We start from the raw sequence: 18,131 nt of genomic DNA, 5'->3' as shown, positions 1-18,131 counted from the left end.
GGAGAGTTTAAAGATGTAAACTACAAGATTGACTTTCTTCTTTACTCCAGATGTCTTTTCTAGTCTGAACATCTTTAGTATATATACTTCTTGCCCATCAGTTTAACATCATTTTGCACAATAACCCCTGTATTTAACAGCAACTCATCATACAGGTGTGTATGTACACTGAATGGCTCCAGCTGAACAGAAACAAAACTAAAGTTATTGTCTTTGGACCTAAGGAGGAACAATCTAGAGTCAACACACAACTTCAATTATTACAGCTGGAAACCAGAGATCTGGGTGTAGTGATGACCTCTGACCTGAACCTTCAGAGCCACATGAAGACAGTTACAAAGTCGGCCTTCTGTCACCTGAAGAACATTTCCAGGATTAAAGGACTAATGTCTCAACAAGATCTAGAGAAACCCATTCATGTGTTTGTTTAGTCGCATTGGTCACTGCAGCAGTGTCTTCACAGGTCTAAAAAATCCTCCAGCTGATCCAGAGCGCTGCTGGCGTTCTCACTAAAACCAGGAAGATGGAGCACATCACCCAGCTCTGCAGTCCTTCACTGAGAGAAGAGACTTTAAAAAAAAATTATTTCCATTATTTAACCAGATAAACCCTGTTGAGATCTAGATCTCATTTTCAAGAGGGACCTGGGCAGAACAACCTGTTAACTAAATACTGTTAGTTTATAAATCACTGAACGGCTTCGCACCACAACAACACATTAACCAGAATGCATTCCAGAGAGGTTTGTCATAAACAAATCAATTAGTGGCACAATAAATTAAAAGGAGCTCGACAATAAAATGAGGGTGATGGTCACTAGTTTGTTTTTCATTGTGTCTTTCTGCCAAAGAGACTGGATGACAAAAAGCTTCCCTCCGATGGTCCGAGTTAGTCCTGCCTCTGGTTTCTTTGGTCCTCCTGTTCTGCTCTGCATCCAGAACCAGAACCAAACATGGAGAAGCAGCATTCAGCTTCTATTCACCACAAATCTGGAACAAACTCCCAGAAACGTGCAAAACGGCCAAAACACTGAGTTCCTTTAAATCAAGACTAAAAACTCACCCGTTTAGAGTTGCCTTAATTCCCTCATTTTATGATCATTTCTGATGATCTTGATGACATTTGAGAAAATATTTGCTTGTTCCTTATTATTAAAACAGATAAAACCTCCTCTCCCTAAATTCTCTGTAATGAATGTGTTCACTGTAAACTCATCGAACTCGTACCTGAAGATGTACGACTTTCAGGTCGCTGGTCCGTCTCTATTTGCCTGAACCACGGACATAAATATTCTACAGTGCGATCCTTCAAACTCTCGTGGGAGTCTTTGAATCTGCTGTGGATTCTCTGCAGCCCAGCCAGAGGAGTGTTGGTGAGGTGTGTCACTGATGTTGGGTGGTGAGATCAGGCTGGCAGCTCGTATTCCAGCTCATCCCGCTGGGGTTTGGGTCAGTACGCTGTGCCAAGCCGGAATATTTATGGACCTGACTTTGTGCATTGGGGAGCAGTGAGCTTAGAGGTCTGTAGTTTCAAATATCGATTGTCTGGCACATTTAAAAAAAAAAAAAAAAAAAGCTAAATTTTTGCTTTTCTCCGTCCAGTTCAGTTAATACACATCAAGCAATGTGGCGTCTGCATCGCCCTTTGTTTCCGTCTAATCCTATTCTCTCCGCCAGGACGGAAATAAACCCAAACATAAGAAATAAAAGCGGAAAACTCTGATTTGCCAATCAAACTTGAGACAAGAGGTAATTAATTCTTTGGAATCAGCCAATTAATTTGCATAATAACAGGCGCCATAATTATGACTTCTGCAACTCCAGCCCAAATTTGTAATTAGAGATTTAGTCTGCATTACAGCAGAAAAGCCTGTGTTTCTGGGAGCCGGTTCTGGAAGGAGACTGAGCATCCGTGGCTGTGGGATGGAAACACTGGCAGCGCTGCGTCGGAATGAAAGCCTTTCCTACACGCTCCTCTCCTCTGCTCAGCCCCCAGGGAAAGAGCTGCTTGGACTGATCTGGAAAACTAATCTGTAAAAAGAACCCCAGACTTCAGCTTTCAGAGACCCTGGCGTCTCCATCCAGTCGGCCCGGCTCCTCATTCCGTCTCTTTTCACGTAGGCTTGTCCTATCCACGATGTCAAAGGAATCCGTAGCTGCATTAGCTGTGAATTGGTTAGATTTGAAAATAACGCATTAAACTGTCCCAGAATATCAGCCAAAAGGCTTAAAGCGGGTCGATGTTTGGTGAATATTTGATGCAGGTCGTAGACCCAAACTGATTGGCCATGTTGGTTCTCATTGTGACTCTTTGCATCTTTTCAAAACAATCAGTTTTTGCAGTTGATCATAAGTTTCTGCTGTAAACATGGAGCGTTGTTCTGGTAGAAGACGAGCAGGACATCATCACTGAGGAGACATTTTTTGTCCACTCTTCTTGACTGAATTGTTTTAATTCGGCCACATTGAAGGGTTCAGACAGCCAGACTTTGACTAGGCCACTCCAGACCCTTTAAGAAACAAAGAGGGGCAGTTACTGAAGAGCAGCGTCCCTGGGTAAAGAATCTGTGTATCCGTCGTTGCCTCTCATTTGTAATTGAGTACACTTACATCTGTGCTTATTAAAAGAGAAACTTTTTAAATCAGTTCAGCTGTTTTTCTGTCTAAAGTTGGCAATAACTGATACTAAACCTCAGATATCTGTATCGGTATCAGTAGTGATGAAAGTGGATCGGTGCGTCCCCAGAGTTCAGGAGGGTGTTGAACACCAAGTCAGCTTTCCTCCCGTCTTTATCAGGTTATCTTTGATTAGAAAATCTGATGGGCGACGCTCTATGTGAGGAGTGATGGAGGAGCTAAGGGGAAATTTGTTGCTCACACTCTAAAGGTCTTGGAGGAACTTTTATGGAATCAGACATTTTAAACACTTTTTCTCCAATTTGCTGGAGTTGAGCAGTCCTAATTATCCCGCTGGAACCGAACCTCTGCAGCTCAGCCAATGTGACGACTGGGCTCCTGGTCACCACTCTGATTATGGAGCAGATTCCTAATTGGACAATTTGCATGCTTGGATTTCTACTTTCTCCTGTACAGTGGACTCCTGGTTTTCATGGAGGTTAAGGTCCACAGCTGCTGGTGAATAAAACCACCTCTAAAAATGCTTAGACCTGCCTATTTTATTATTCCAAACAAATATACCTTAATATGATTTAATAAACACAGTGGAAGCTGTTTTGGAGCTACAGCAGAAGCTAACATCCACAGCCTTCCTTATGTCTGCTCTTTAGCCAATTAGCACCAAGGATAAATCCCTTAGGATCTGCAGAAAATAAAAGAAGATAATAACTTCTTTCCTTCAGTCATCTCCATTATTGATTCCTTTTTAAATCGCTTTAGTGGTTTTAACCTGAACTGGATAAACTCTACCTGAAGCTAAAACACCAGAGTCTTCTTCCACATAAAGGGAAGAAACTCAACACGGCCTGTCACAAATGGGTCAGATTAGAATATCCACCAAACTGACATGGTGCTAAGTTGACTGAAGGAGTTTGTGACAGTAGCTGCTCCCCCCCAGGCCCCGCTCCCCCGCCGGGGTCGGAGGCGTAGAGCCTGAGCATGGCGCAGACTTCCTCTGGTAGAACATTAACTGAACCGTGGAAACAGCTGGAGTTACATAACGGCCCCACTGCATTTAGTCTGCTCCGAGGGTGGGGTGGGGGGGGGGAAAGCTGTGGGTGAGAGCGAATGCAGAGATTCCATCATTTAGCATCTGCGCTCACATGTACCACTAAATTTATCCATTAGAAAAAATAAAAAAATAGCAGCATGCAGTTAAGAGAAGCTCTATTACGCTGCCAGTTTTTCTGTGTCAGCAACCTCTTTGTGTTTGTTTTGTTGAGGCTCTGATTGCATGCGAGTTCTTTAACTCCTATGGTTTCCAGGAGCAGAACAAACACAAAATCCTTCTGAAAATCCCCCTTCAGCCTCCGCTTGCCTCGTCCTCACCTCTCCACACTGCAAAGCAAACAGAACTTTATTTCTAATCAAAACTATTTATCCGTGTCCCACGGTACGCCCAGTTTTATACTTGAAAATCACTTACATTTTCAGTCACATCTTTCCTACAGTATGAGGAGCGTAGCACTGCCCCCTCCTCTAGCTGCTGCTGCACACTGCCACTCAGTTGGCTGAAAGAAAGTAATCCATATCCTGCTGTTGTTTTTAGTAACTGTATGAAAAATTTTTGCTTTTCTGTTTTTTGAATAAAACTTGATTATTGTTGTACAGTTTCAAGCAAATCAGCATGAAAACCAAGAGCTTCCACCTTTCTGGTCTAAAAACGCATCAACAGGATGAACTTTGGACTCTGAGTTTCATAAAAAATGCATATTTTTCTGTGGGCCGTAACTCCAAACTATTCCTGGATTTCTTCATGGAGCACATCTAAAATATTCTACAGAAAATTCAAACTTTTAGGCAGCTGAAATACTGAGGCACAATGCTACTTGACATGCTATTTACTAGTGGTTGTGAAGGAGCTTGATGCTGATTGGCTGAACACAATGCTGCCTTCTGTGACAGAGTATTAATGCATATTATGGTGTATATTTGGTGTTGGACTACTAAAACACGCAGTTGGAAGCATTTTTACGGAATTTAAACAATTTCCTGTGATTGCTGTCCCAAACCACTCTACCTCCATCAGGGAACATGCAGCCCTCGTTTTGTCTTTCTGTATTTTGAGTCCGAAAAAGAAAAAAGAAAAGAAAAAAAAAATTGGTTCATCAGACCTCAAAGAAAACTGGAAATCTGTATCGGTGCAGCCTCTGAATAAACTGAGCTTTGTTTTCTGAGAGGTTCAGATTAGTAGAAATCAGCCAGACAGATTGATGAATCAATCTTGAATTAAAATGTTGACGTTTCTGTTTTCGCTGGTTTGAGTTGGTTGAGTTTTCCAGGATCATTAAGGCGTTTTTAATACTTGGATTTCTCCAGCAGCACAGCTGATGTGTTTTGTTGTTTTTTTTTAAACGTCTAAATATTCATTTTCTTGCTTCCGTCCCTTGTCTTTGTTTGCTGGGATGAATGGCCAGCCCACAGGCCTCTGAGGTAACGGCCTTGGCCGTAAGGCTTATTGTCCACCCACCGCCTCACCAACACAAGCCGCTTCCCTGCACTTTGATTCAATCTTCTTTCAAAATGCCATTTAGTGAGGACAGAAGGTCAACATGGGACATGGTGCAAAAACCTAACTGACAGAACACGGATAATGGCCCGTTACCCCTGGCAACTGTGCATTTTCACTGTGCATTGACATTAGATGGGTTTGATGCACTCCAGAATATTTCCTGCTGCATTTAGATGCATATGGACAGAATTAAATATCGCCTGTGAAGTAAACGAAAAGCTTTAATTAAATGGTGCAGGTTTAATGTCATTAAAGGAGGGAAAATATTTTTATTCCTGACCTGAGGAGAAGAGAAACTGTAATAAAAATGAAGGACTGGATTGACGTCCCCAACGGCAGGTTGCTCTGTAGATGCGTCAGAAACCGCACGAGCCACGGGTCAGGAAGGGAATGAAACAAGCCGGATAACATCATGGTGGCTGTCAGCATAGTTATGAAACTGGAGAGCAACAGTATGACTCTGGATTAATGTCTGTGATGGCAGCCTCAAAAACAGGAACAGATTAATTTGTCTGGCCGGAGTCTTATGCAACTCTCTCCAGTCGCGGCCCAGTGAGGCGGAATCAGAGCGGCCCGGGGGTCTGCTGCTTTCTGAGGACTTTATATGCAACCAGAAAGGAATGTGGAAAGCTTGAGGAATGCTTTTACTGCAACTAACTGTTTTTAGAAAGTTTAAATGAAGCAAATGAATTAAAACAATCAAAAAGCCTTAATTTATGAGTTTATCAAAGTGAAAAAGATCATTTTCTTTCAACTCATTGTAGCATTTATTAACGTCATTTTTTCTATTGAACCTTTGGATATTGGTAATCTTCCCTCTTTAACGTTTCATTATTAGTTATAAAATGTTACCTTTTTCTACTCTTCAGACCTGATTGATGGTTTTATACCTATATTCTATCACATGCTTCCATTTGGCCTCTTTTTGTAATAAAAACACACAGGTTTAAATGGAAAATTCATAATTATCATCCAATTATGCTACTATTGTTATCCATGATTTGTCTCTCTTCATTCATAGCAGTTCGCAAGAACATTTTGGCGTCATGACAACGCATGCATAGCTAACCATGCTACTGTGGTTATCTTCAAATTTCAACTAAGTTTTACAAAACATTATCTTTTTTTTTATTTAATAAAGACAAAATGACATCAAAGGTTAGAAATGGATATACAGTTTTAAGAATACATCTGACTTCAGGACCGAGGTTAACATTGTTTACGTTTTAAATTGACAAACAATATAAACATCAAACTCTAAACAGAATTGCTGGGCCTGTTTTCCTCATCTTCTTCTACCAAAGTCTACAGCATCATTCCTTTCTGATTATGTGAGGATTGTTTTTAAGCTAATAAAATGTCCTTGTCTCAAACATCATCATGATGATATAAAATGTGAAAATAACACTTTCCACATGTTAATCATATTTAATTCATGACCAGCAGCTGTGAGTGGTGCATCAGTGATAATATGTAATAGTCACTTTTTGAAGCTATGATTCAAAACCACTTCAGCTTCGAAAGCCTGTAAATTAGTCAAAGTGGAAAGGAAGCTCCTTGTGATGCCGAGTGTGTCACAGAACATTTTTTATGTGGAATAAACTTAAACAGCCTGGTGAAAAATGCACACCGACGGCTGGAGCTTGTATCCATGGAGATTACATCTCAGTGATCTGATACTTTTACGGGGAAGTTGATGAGTGAAAATTATTCTGAAGGTTAAGAAGAAGGCGTTTTGAGAGGAAGTCCTGAAAGACTCTGGTCATCAAAGTGACCCGACTTGGACTCTATCAGACGTCTCTGTTAGTAGATGGCTTTTCAGTCAAGTCGATTTTATTTGTAGGCACATTTCAGCGACAAAGCAGTTCAAAGTGCTTCACATCATAAAGACATCATCAATTATGAAACGAGCAACAAACATTACATTTTGTCAAATCCTGTCATCAAAATCAACACGTATCATATTTGTCAATGTTCCAGTTATTCTAAATAAGGGGTGTTTTACTTTTGATTTAAAGGAACTCAGTGTTTCGGCTGCTTTGCTGTTTTCTGGAAGTTTGTTCCAGATTTGTGGTCTAGAAAAGCTGAACGCTGCTTCTCCATGTTTGGTTCTGGTTTTGAATGCAGAGCAGACCAGAACCAGAAGACCTGAGAGCCCTGGAAGGTTGATCCCATAGCAGCAGATCTTTAATGTATTGTGGTGCTAAGCTAACAGTATTTTAAAGTCTATTCTCTCAGTGGAAGAACTGGGTGATGTGCTCTGTCTTCCTGGTTTTAGTGAGAATGCCAGCAGAAGTGTTCTGGATCAGCTGCAGCTGGATGTTTCTTTTTTTTTTTTTTTTTTTTGTAGGCAGACCTGTGAAGACACTGTTGCAGTAATCAATGCAACTAAAGATAAGTGCACAGATGTGTTTCTCTCGATTTTTCTAGGACATTTGTCCTTTAATTCTGGAAATGTTCTTCAAGTGACAGAAGGCTGACTTTGTAATTGTCTTTATGTGTCTCTGAAGGTTCAGGTCTGAGTCCATCACTGTTTTAGATTGAGCAAAGATTCCTCAATAACGTCGAGAAACTCGTGTTTGCGGTAGGTCTATCCATTACCTTTGTTTTAATGGGTTGCGGTCGGGTCACAGTTGGGTCATGGGGGCAGCAGCCAAAGGACAGACCCAGACTGCCCTCTGCTCAGCCACCTGGACCAGCTCCATCAGGGGAATCCCAAATCGCACATAGAGCTGTTGGTAAATCGGTAGCTTAGTCTTTCAGTTCAGCTCTCTCTTCACCACAGCAGGCTGCACAACGCTCTCATCACTGCAGACTCTGCACCAATCCACCAGTCCATCTCCTGCTCTCATCTGTGATTAGAACCCCAAAATACTGAAACTCCTCTGCTTGGGGCCTGACCTGATCCTGACTGGATCAGACACGATCAGCAGGTCATGACGAAAAGGATGTTCTGCTAAGGACTAGAGAGGATCGTCATGAAGAAGTTGAGCCACTGTTATACTCCAAAAATCTATGAAAGTTGCATTGAATGTTTATCTCAAAGTATTGGTAATATTGTATTGATGGATTTTATTTGCAATAATTTGTTTATTGCAAAAATTGCTAATTGGTACTGTTTGCAAATAAACCTGATTTGCAGTCGAAGATGTAAGACTTTAGGTATACTATACTTAAAACTTTGTCGGCCACAAACTTTAAGCATAGAAGCATATGGGGAAAAAAAAACCTTCATCATAGGACTGGTGGATTTACAGAAGTGGCACTGAAGTTTCTGCTTGAAACTTTCTGGTAAACGGGATAAAATGACTGCAAAACGCAGTATTTTCCACAGAAGTAATGAAGCAAGAAAGGGTGTTAGATGAAAATTTTAATCCTTCAATCTCTGAAATGGGAAAGTAATATTTCAGAAATGTCTCGAACACATTTTACTTTTCATGTTTTCCAAAAATCGTCCAAAATGGAGTCTGTTGTGAAAATGCCCTCGGTGAGCGACTCGCCGGACCTTCAGCGGCAGCATCGCTTCTTTTCTCCTTCACTGCTTCAGTTTTCTCCACCTTCTGCCAGGGTTTGGTGGATTGCCTGAGAAAAAAAAAATGGTTCCTTTAATTATTCAGTCCGGTACTAGTGGTGCATTGTGATTTCTGGCTGCTGCTGCTCGGTTGTGTCAGCGATGAACCAATCTTACGCTTTGCCAGGCAGCATCTTGGCTGTCGAGCAGCTTTTCTCAACCGTGATTAGGCCAGAAAGTTTTTAATTCTCAGATGGTTTAAGGGGGTCAGGCTGAACTCTGGACTTACCAAATCCATCCACATGGAATATTCTTCAATTTGCCAGATTTACCTCTGAGAAGGTGAATCAGAATCGGGATATTCGCGACTACGATCACTTCCATTTATTCTTCTGAAATCCCATCATGTGTGACTGCATAATCTCATAATCTTTGCCAAGGTTCAGTGCACCTGTAAACACAATTAAGACGTATTTACAAGAAGCTGGATTATTGGTTTGTTGTGATTAGAAGTCATAAATCATGCCATAATATCCCTTCAACGTAAACTCATGGTCTGTAATTGGTGCTTTTACAGCCCAGCGTAATGCTGCTAAAAGCACAGAAGCAGATTAAATTTTAAAGTATGATTAGGCAACAGTAAGATGTAATTAGGAGAATGTCATTATGCATTAGCTTATGTTCGTGGAATAAATGCTGGCCAGATATGAAGTTTTTCTCTTGGTGAGGGAAGGAGAATGAGGCTGAGGGAGACTTGAGGAGTGGGAAGCTGGAGGAGGAGCAGGGAAAGGTCGCCGGGGTCGGGTCTCGTGCATTGTTTCCCAGCATGCTCCAGTTCCCACAGTCATCCCAGCTCTTTGTTAAAGTCCTAGCACAGAGCATGTCTGACTCCTAGGCATTCTCGCCAGAGGCTGGCCACTCCGGGGTCAGCACATTTTCCAAACCATTGCTTTTTATTTGGATGGCAATCAGGGGGAAAAATTGCTCTCCTGTATTGGCTCAACAGGCGGCGAGCTGTGCTTGGGCTGTCGCGCTCGGCCGTTGTTGATGGCCAGCATGATGGATGACTGGGCCGTCGGCTTTCTACAAAACAAAGTTTCACTGATGGATCATGGAATCATATGCAGCTTTATTCCAACTTAGATCTTCGGATAGCTGCCGTTAGCTTAGCATGAGACCAGAGAATCTGTACAAACTGTCACTCCAAAGAGCGTCAAATTGGTTATGCTCCATTTTTCTCCTTAATATAATAAATTCCTTGACTACTTCCGCCAAATTTTGGGCCTTATTTTTGTTTCAGGAAAATTATGCTGATTTAAATACATGCACACAAAACAATAGCAAAGACATTGACGGTAATGCCATAGCTCTATCTCAGGCTGATTTTGATTCCTGCTGCCATTTGTGCTTTGCTGCAGCTGCGTTTTGCTCTATATTTCATCTATATTCCACCAGTCACCCTGTGAGTTTCTCCCACATCGTCAAATCCTGATGTTAGCAACTTTCAAATGACTTCCCCAAGGCTGGAGAGAGCAGATGCTGTGAAGCAGAGCAGCCTTGCTGTGTAGCCTTCATTTAGCACAAACAGGCACAAACAAGCGTTTTTTTTGTTTTTTTACACACATAAATACATTTAAATATTTTATAGAATAAAGGGAAACATGTGAGTAAAGTAATGATTTGTGGTTATTTTTTGTCAGATGGATGTACATAACGGAGGAGGAAATAATAGTCCTTTGGTTGAGTATTGTTTACATCTGAATCCATCCATCTGTCCATCTCTGCATTCATAGAAAAAATAATCCATATAACTGCATGCGTCAATGCATCCCTGCATGTAATTTTTTTTTTCCACGTCTCATGTTTAAAAATCTGTGAAAATGTAGGAACCCTCACTCTAATGAGCTCAATGCTGGTTTTGGGTTGAGGTTCTTCTTAATGTTTGCTCAGTATTTTCAGCTTATCGATTGCTGTTAGACGTTATTATAGCTGAGAGAGAATGTACTTCGAGTCTCATTCAGGGGAGAAAGAGATATTGAGCTGACAGCGGCTCACTCATTGCTCTCAGATTAGCAGGTGTTCTCCCAGTGACTGTCTTTATGGGTTTGGCCCAGTTCAGGCAAAAGCACAGGTTATGCGAGGGCCAAGCATGTCGGCTCTCGTCATTGTACTCTTGAGCTGCTCCACTTCATGCCAGAAACATCCCCGAGCACAGCCTCGCTGCCTGTCGCTCCACTATTAACATTCTAATCGCTGTCTTGTTTCATTTGCTCGGCCAAGTGCTTTATTTCCAAAAAGGAGCCCAGGCTCGGCGGCTGACCTTTCCATTTGCAGAAACAGAGCAATCATTCATAAATCACACTTCTGAGTGTAAAATATCCAAACGGTTTGATATTGCAGGCCTAATGAAATGGCTCACACTTCTTTACTGCAATTATAGGAAAAGGTCAGCGTCATAACTGATGTTAAGCTTCAACGTGATTGTCCTACTTCACATTATCTCGTGGCCGGGCCGTAAATTATCACCGCAGCCCATAAGGTATGACATTTTGTTCTATTTTCACAATAACAGAAAAGATTAATTTAATGTTTGCACTCGGTTTTAAGTTTCGTTTAGCGTTAGGACAGCCTGCTAGATGTTGGTGAAACCTGACCCAGCAGCCGGAGAGACTATCCTCTCCTGCATTTCTCTCTGCAAACAGCCAACCAGAATAAAATAAGTTATATTGGGATAATAAATCACATTTTGCAAATCCAACAGTGAGATTTTAGTGAGTTCTGCTCCTGACGCTGCTGCTGTTTATATGCATGATGCTTCCTCATTTCCTCAGAAGAATAACATTTCGGTCCATTATTGGATTTTAATCGTATTTAACACTTGTAAAATTTTACATGCACATATTAAAGATGTTATTCATTTGCAGTTATTTAAAACAGAACTCCTTGGTTTTATGTCTGCACTCAGGCTTTCCGATTTGTAATGAGGTCTGCGACTATTCTAAAAATTGAATACTCCGTTAAATCACCGAAATAATAAAGTCATTTGTTGTAAATGTTACGCCAGTCAAAGTTAAATATGGTGCAACAGTGACATTTATAAAAAGACGAGAAGAAAACACCAAGAGGAGCAGGAACGTCTTCCGAATGCTGTGCGTGTGCCACACGTGGAAACGTTTTTTTTGTATCCTTCTTTTGTTCGTGGCGTCAGAAAAAATCCAAATCGTCAGAGTTCATGTTGAAGTCTGTCAGAATCTGGTTTACATCACAAATATCTGGATTTTCAGGAAGGCCATGGACACTTCATGGGCGTCAAGTTGTTGTATTTGACTTTTAAATGCTCAATTGACTGTTAAAGTTAGAAGAAATGCTCCTTTACTTTTAGCTGCAGATGCTTTTAAAATGTGGGAAAAGCTTCATTTCTTCTAAGTGCAATAAAGCCCCACAGATCATCTCATACTAAATATTATACTGGTTTAGCTCCCATTTTAGCACAAACTATTAAATTCTCTCCTAACCTACACCAGATTACATTTAGTCTAATCTGACGACATCAACATGTCAAACTTTATCTTTAACAATACATTTGACTTCATGTTCAGAGAGACAGCGGTGAGTAAAGAACGAAGCTGCTGGTTGACTTCCCTCCTGAGCGGCCCGATGTTTTCCTGTTATCAGGGTCGTGTTCATTAAGCAGAGCCTTAAGTTTAGATGAGTGCTGATGTTGTTGGTGGTCTAAGCAGCTGCTAAGTAGGTTCTGAGCTGTTTAAACATTTAGCAGGCAGCAGCTCTCCAGCGTGTAGCCCGGTTTAATCCAACCAGGCGATGCTGTTGAGCGGCGGCTCACTCACTCCTCAGTCATTCACCGTGTTGAAGCTTTGGAGTTTTATTTATGATTTCAATCTCTGACGTTTTCACTTATAAAATCACATATTTAATTTCAGTAATTGACAGTTGTTGTTAAACTTTGCTACAGTTTGACATTTTTTAGGCAGAGACAGGGCTGACCTCAACTTTATGGTCCTCTGGCAAAATTTTCAACACTGTAGATCACATAGTTTATTAGTTTCTTAAGACGTCGGTTTGATTGCTTTAGCTTTATAATTTGCCCACGTAGATGTACAATGAATTCCCTGACTGCAGCTTGAAGATGCTGGTTTTGATGTAAATGCAACTCCTTTGTCGGCGTTTAAAAGTGTCAGAGGCTGCAGACAGAAATAGTTTTTGATAGCTGACTAATCTGTGTGTAATTTAGGCATCAAATATTTGAATCCGTCTTTGGTGTGAGCACACCTCCTGCTCACAGCATCGGTTCCTGTTTTAGTTCAGCTTCTCGACTCTGAGTGTCTGTGAATTTCACCCTGACGCGCCTCAAATGAACGATCACCAAAGATTAATAACACTTGTGAAGAAAATCTTTCACTGAATCATTTTTCACTTTAACAAATAACCCGGTTTGTGGTGACTATAAAAAAAAAAGGAACCATTATAGGGTTGACATGTAGACCTGATTATACAAACATAGAAGCTGTAAAACTGACCTGCTGTTGGCTAGAGTGGGTTATTTAACTCTAAACTGACTTTATGTTCTAAACAATTGATTAAACTGCAGGCAACACTTGATTCATGATGAGATCCAAATCAACTTATCAGATTTTGAAATCTCTGTTCTACTTTTCACCATTAAATTAAAAACTGTATTCATTTAAATTACATTATAGTTAGCAACGTTCTGTTTTTGTTTTGGAGATTACGTCATTCCTGCTTTTGCAGCACATTTTGCCGTTTGCTGTGCATTTGGACAGCGTTGGCCACCGTAGAACTTGTAGTTTGGAGGTGGGACAATGAACACTACGAAAACAAAATTTTACCAAATAAATTTGGTTCAGTTTCTATTGCAAATATCTTGGCACACTTAAAATAAGAGAAAACAAACTTACAAGAGACTTTTCAGCAACATGTGGGAGCTTGTTTTAAGTCAATAATTACTTTCTATGTATGAAAATGAAATCATCTGAACATTGTCCCATGTTGGAATTTAAAATGTCTTTATTGTTTCACTTATAACTAGATGTTTTTCATTGATATTAGGAATTGTTGACATTTAAACAACCTATATGTGGCTGAAAAGTTACTTAAAAGTGAACTTATTTGAATGGTACTTAGGTATTTGCACTAGAAACTAGTCCAAAAGTACCTGGTAAGTTGTTGTGTTTTTGCAGTGTAATAAAGAAAAGTTGGGGATCCAGCAGTAGTCCCGATGCACAGATCCAGACTTTCCTCCCCGGGACGTGCAGAAATGACTCCCTGTCAGCAGTGCTGTAACCACTGCTGCCCAGCCGACAGGTTCATCATCCTGGGTGACAGCATATATCTGCATAAGAGCCACGGAGGGCATTCCCAGAGCCAGCAGCTCTGTGTGATCTATCTGCTGGAGTCAGTGCGATCAACCAAAGCAGACTCCCGGCTTTGTCGACGCGCCGCTCACAGTCACATGCCGCTCGTATCTAGCTGGAAAGGTTTCTCCACGGTGCGAGGGGGTAATTATGACGAGATGATTGACGTTCACCTATACAGAACTGGGGCTGATGGTGTCTTCCGTTCAGCCGTGTTCCTGTTTAATTGTCAGCTGGATCGAGGAATGCTGAGGTTTTGACGGTAATGGATGCTGGTAAAGGCGGTGGGAGAGTGACGGATGTGGATGTTTTATAAAGTAGCTTGGCTTATCATCTACCACCTGTAGGCTTTCTCAGGAGGTGTGTGTGTGTGTGTGTGTGTGTGTGTGTGTGCATGTTCCTCAGTCTCTTGGCTCTGAATGAAAACCTTGTAAAAAAAAAAAAAGGATAAAACTTAAAATTTAGGGCACGCCTGTTGTTAATGACAAATGAAATGCCTGCCTTTAATTGTGTCAAAGCTACATGGTAACATAACTAAACGTCTTTGATGAAATTCTTTCAAATTCATCCCTCCTCATTAACGTCATACTTAGTGGTTTTTCCCATTAAGAAACCCATTCAAAGGTTTTGATCAGTCTATTCAATTTAGTGAATATGGATATTAACCTCATGTCTCTTCAGGAGTTGGACCTCTCCCCTCAGCTACAAGGAGAGGCGATGGGTCATACTGACACAAATATTTGGGTTAAACGGGTTCCACCTTAACTACATTCTTCCTGTTCAAGCTTCTGGTTGACTGAACATTTCACCAATCTTCTTGGTAGTTGGTAGATTTTTTATAAATTCACCTATTGATCCAGTCTCATACCTATTTGGCATCATGTTCCAGTTGGAAACCCGTCTGAGTCCACTTTCATACCCGTCCTACTGTCAGAGGTGAAGTTTGAATTTGGAGGCTCACTTTGTTCCTGGTTACTCCATTGGACCAGCACCACCGTCCCTCAGCATGACTCTGCCAATACCCAGTCAGCCCATGTTGATGATAAACTGGTTTTACTGTTGATGGTGACACTGGTCTTGCAAGCAGTTTCCAGTTCATGGCCCACTTGAGTCTTGGCAGTTTCCTGAATATCCTCACAATAAATGTAAAATTGCAGCTATGTTGTCAAATTGTTCAACTCTACATATAGAAAGTCAAAATAAACCATAAAAAGGATGAAATTCTTATTTTCCAAGGTCGTGATGCGTTGATGTAAAGCTCTGCTGGGAGGTCTTTAGAGGAAACACTCTGCCTTTGATTGGCTCATAAAGGTTCTTGTAGTGAATAAAAGATCCCCTGTGGTTGTTAACAAGGTTAACCATTTAATTTTAACTACGGGCTCCGTGTTAAAGAAAATAGATGCTACTCTGACCCTTTAATTAGCCTTTACTAGGCCTACTTTAGGGATGTGAAGACATTGGCTATAGTACCATACCTCACATAGATTTTGAATCCTATTAGATCCTCTCTTTTTATCATTTCTAAAAGCAAAAATACTTTTATTGTTCTCTTAAACCTTGATCTTTCCTGTTAAATGCTCCACACTGGAGATTTGTCTTGTATGCAGACAGAAAGTTGGTTCAAAATGTAGATCTCAAACCAAACAGAGAAAAAGGAGTGGATTGTGAGTTGTTGAATAAAAACCCATCAGCAGCAGCTTGGGAACGAATGTCTGAAATAACTGCTGGGGGAAAAAAAAAAAACATGTAGTTTCTATTAATGATCTGTAAACATGACCTTTTAAGAGAGCAAGGCTGCTTTAGAGAGGAGTTCCCAGGCGGTGGGAGCTGTGCTTTGGGGAACTACATTCCCCCTGTTGCTGCCTATAGATGGCTTGCGATCAATAAGGAAGAAATGTATTTATTGACAGCTTACCAAGGCCACTGTGTTAACGGAGCGTCATGTGGAGCAGCGCCAACAGAAAGCTTCACATTTAAGAGAAACGCATCAAGGTTTAAAAGTTTAACACCCGCTGAGGAATCAACAACAGGCCCCATCTGTGAGCTTGACCCAAAAATATTTCCTCCCAAAGATCAAGAACACAGCCTCTGATGCTGTAAATGCTCATGTCTCTGGTTTCAATTCATTTAATTAATGTTGGTTAGTGTCTATTAATGCTTCATAACAGGAAGCATAATATTTTTTTATTTAGTGGCTCATTTTAATGATGTAGCTTTTGGATTATTGTTGTTTTTACATGTAAAATCAGATTTTAAATGATGCAGATTTATCTTTAAGAAGTGCAAGATTGGCAGCGAGAATGAGAGTTTTGATAAGTTTCTATTATTGGCAAATGTAATGTCACTGAGTTTATAAAAAAAAAAAAAGAAGTATACTGTGTGTAGCATCCTGTGTTAGCTATTAGCATTGCAGCACAGAAACAGAGGGCCTCGTGTGTGTTTTCTACAGATTATGCCTTTAATCTGAGATTTCCTAAATGTTACAAAGATTCCTAAATCCAACATTTTCCATAACAGACCAAAAGCTGGAAGCTCAAAAGTTGAAAAACATCAGCTTTTCCTGAGCCGCCTGTTTACGCTTCAGTGTTGGTGGCACACCTCGTTCTGAAAATACTGAACGTTGAGTCTTCTTCCCCAAGTAATGTCTTCCACACCAAAGAGTGTTAGCTTCACTACTTAGTTTCTGACCAGCTCGTTACATCGCCGCTGATGCCTGCTTCAGAAGATCTCATTTTGGCAGGAAATTATTCTTATCAGCACATTTCTGTTTTTAATTTACAATTTAAGCTCTGGATTCCTAAAATGAAGTATGGCAATGTTAACAAATGGATACTAACGCTAATTTGTTGTAATTGTGTGATATGTTCAGGGTTTTGACAGATAACTGCAAATTACGGGAATTAGACTACAAACAAATATGTTATAAATCTCAAGTGTTATAAAACACTTGAGATTTTGAGTTTATTGGTTTTGCACGTTGACTCGTCTGCGTGCAACACAAGCGCCGTCTGAAGCTCCTGAAGAGCTTCGTTTTCTAAACTGTAGTGGCATTTTTGACAGCAATTATTTTCAAGCAGTGCAGCATAAAATTACAAATTAAAATTCCTTCAAATAACATGACAATTTTTCTGTTTGTCTGATTGTTCTGTTTTTTTTTTTTTTGTGAATGTCCTGAATTCCTGTGATTTTTTTTATTAAATTCACTTGGATAAACTCTGAAAGTCTTTCTTCTGTTTGACGAAGACAACTGCAAATGAACCTCAACACATTTTGACGAGCGAAACGGGCCGAACGTCTCCTGTCTGACATCAGACTCATCTTCTTCTCTTTTTTCTATTCCCTGGTTTTCATAGTTTTTATTGTCATTACTGAGCGGATCAGCAATTCCTCACAAATGTCTTTTTTTCTTTTGCGTTTTGTCACAGGTAAACGTTTCAGGCCTCATTACTGTCAAGTTACTAAAGCAAGACAAAAACCGGGACACATCTGTAAGGGAGCAAAAACTTTCCACCACAACATCAACATTTCTGCTTTTTATGTTCTGAATTACCATTTTCTCAAAGGCACATTTTACTCCGAGTGTGTATGGATTAGTGGAAACTTAGCAGACAAATATTATGCCACAAGGGAAAAGACAATTTATTGCATTGGGGGATTAGTTGGCTGCCTGCTTGGGTCGCTCTGTATTTGTCAGGATAAATATTACCGGTGTCTGGAGGACAGGCGGGCGGCTGCCGTCACTGCTTCACTCCTCGCCATGCTTGAGGAGCCGCTCGCTCTTTCACCAAGTCATTACCGTAACCCTACAGGAGGAGAAGTCACGCACAGAGACGACTTCCTGAGCAGCCTCCCTCATTGGGGCCGGACAAAGCCACCAGTGTGAGGGTTATTTCAGGTCGCTGCCTTCGCCTGTTTAGCATGGAAATCGTTACTTGAGCTCACTTTAACCGACTTAATTGCCCTGACACCTTCCAGTCCCCCCTGAATTTATCATTCTCATCCAAGTCCAGGGAGTGCAACTAAAGCAATAACGTCACCTA

General features: G+C 40.7%; 1 long non-coding RNA gene across 1 annotated transcript; it reads right to left on the bottom strand.

Moving 5' to 3' along the window:
- Positions 1 to 418: 418 nt before the first annotated feature.
- On the bottom strand, positions 419 to 17,651 carry LOC106958770 (uncharacterized). Its single transcript, XR_001427213.1, has 3 exons — positions 17,642 to 17,651; positions 1,485 to 1,488; positions 419 to 551 (listed from the first exon to the last, which is right to left on the bottom strand). It is a non-coding gene; the product is annotated as an uncharacterized LOC106958770 (long non-coding RNA).
- Positions 17,652 to 18,131: the final 480 nt, after the last annotated feature.

This window comes from Poecilia latipinna, unplaced genomic scaffold, assembly GCF_001443285.1.
Source record: "Poecilia latipinna isolate Pla-1442-1.1 unplaced genomic scaffold, P_latipinna-1.0 Scaffold1013, whole genome shotgun sequence".
Taxonomy (NCBI): Eukaryota; Metazoa; Chordata; class Actinopteri; order Cyprinodontiformes; family Poeciliidae; genus Poecilia; species Poecilia latipinna.
This window is presented reverse-complemented; position numbering and strand designations above follow the sequence as displayed.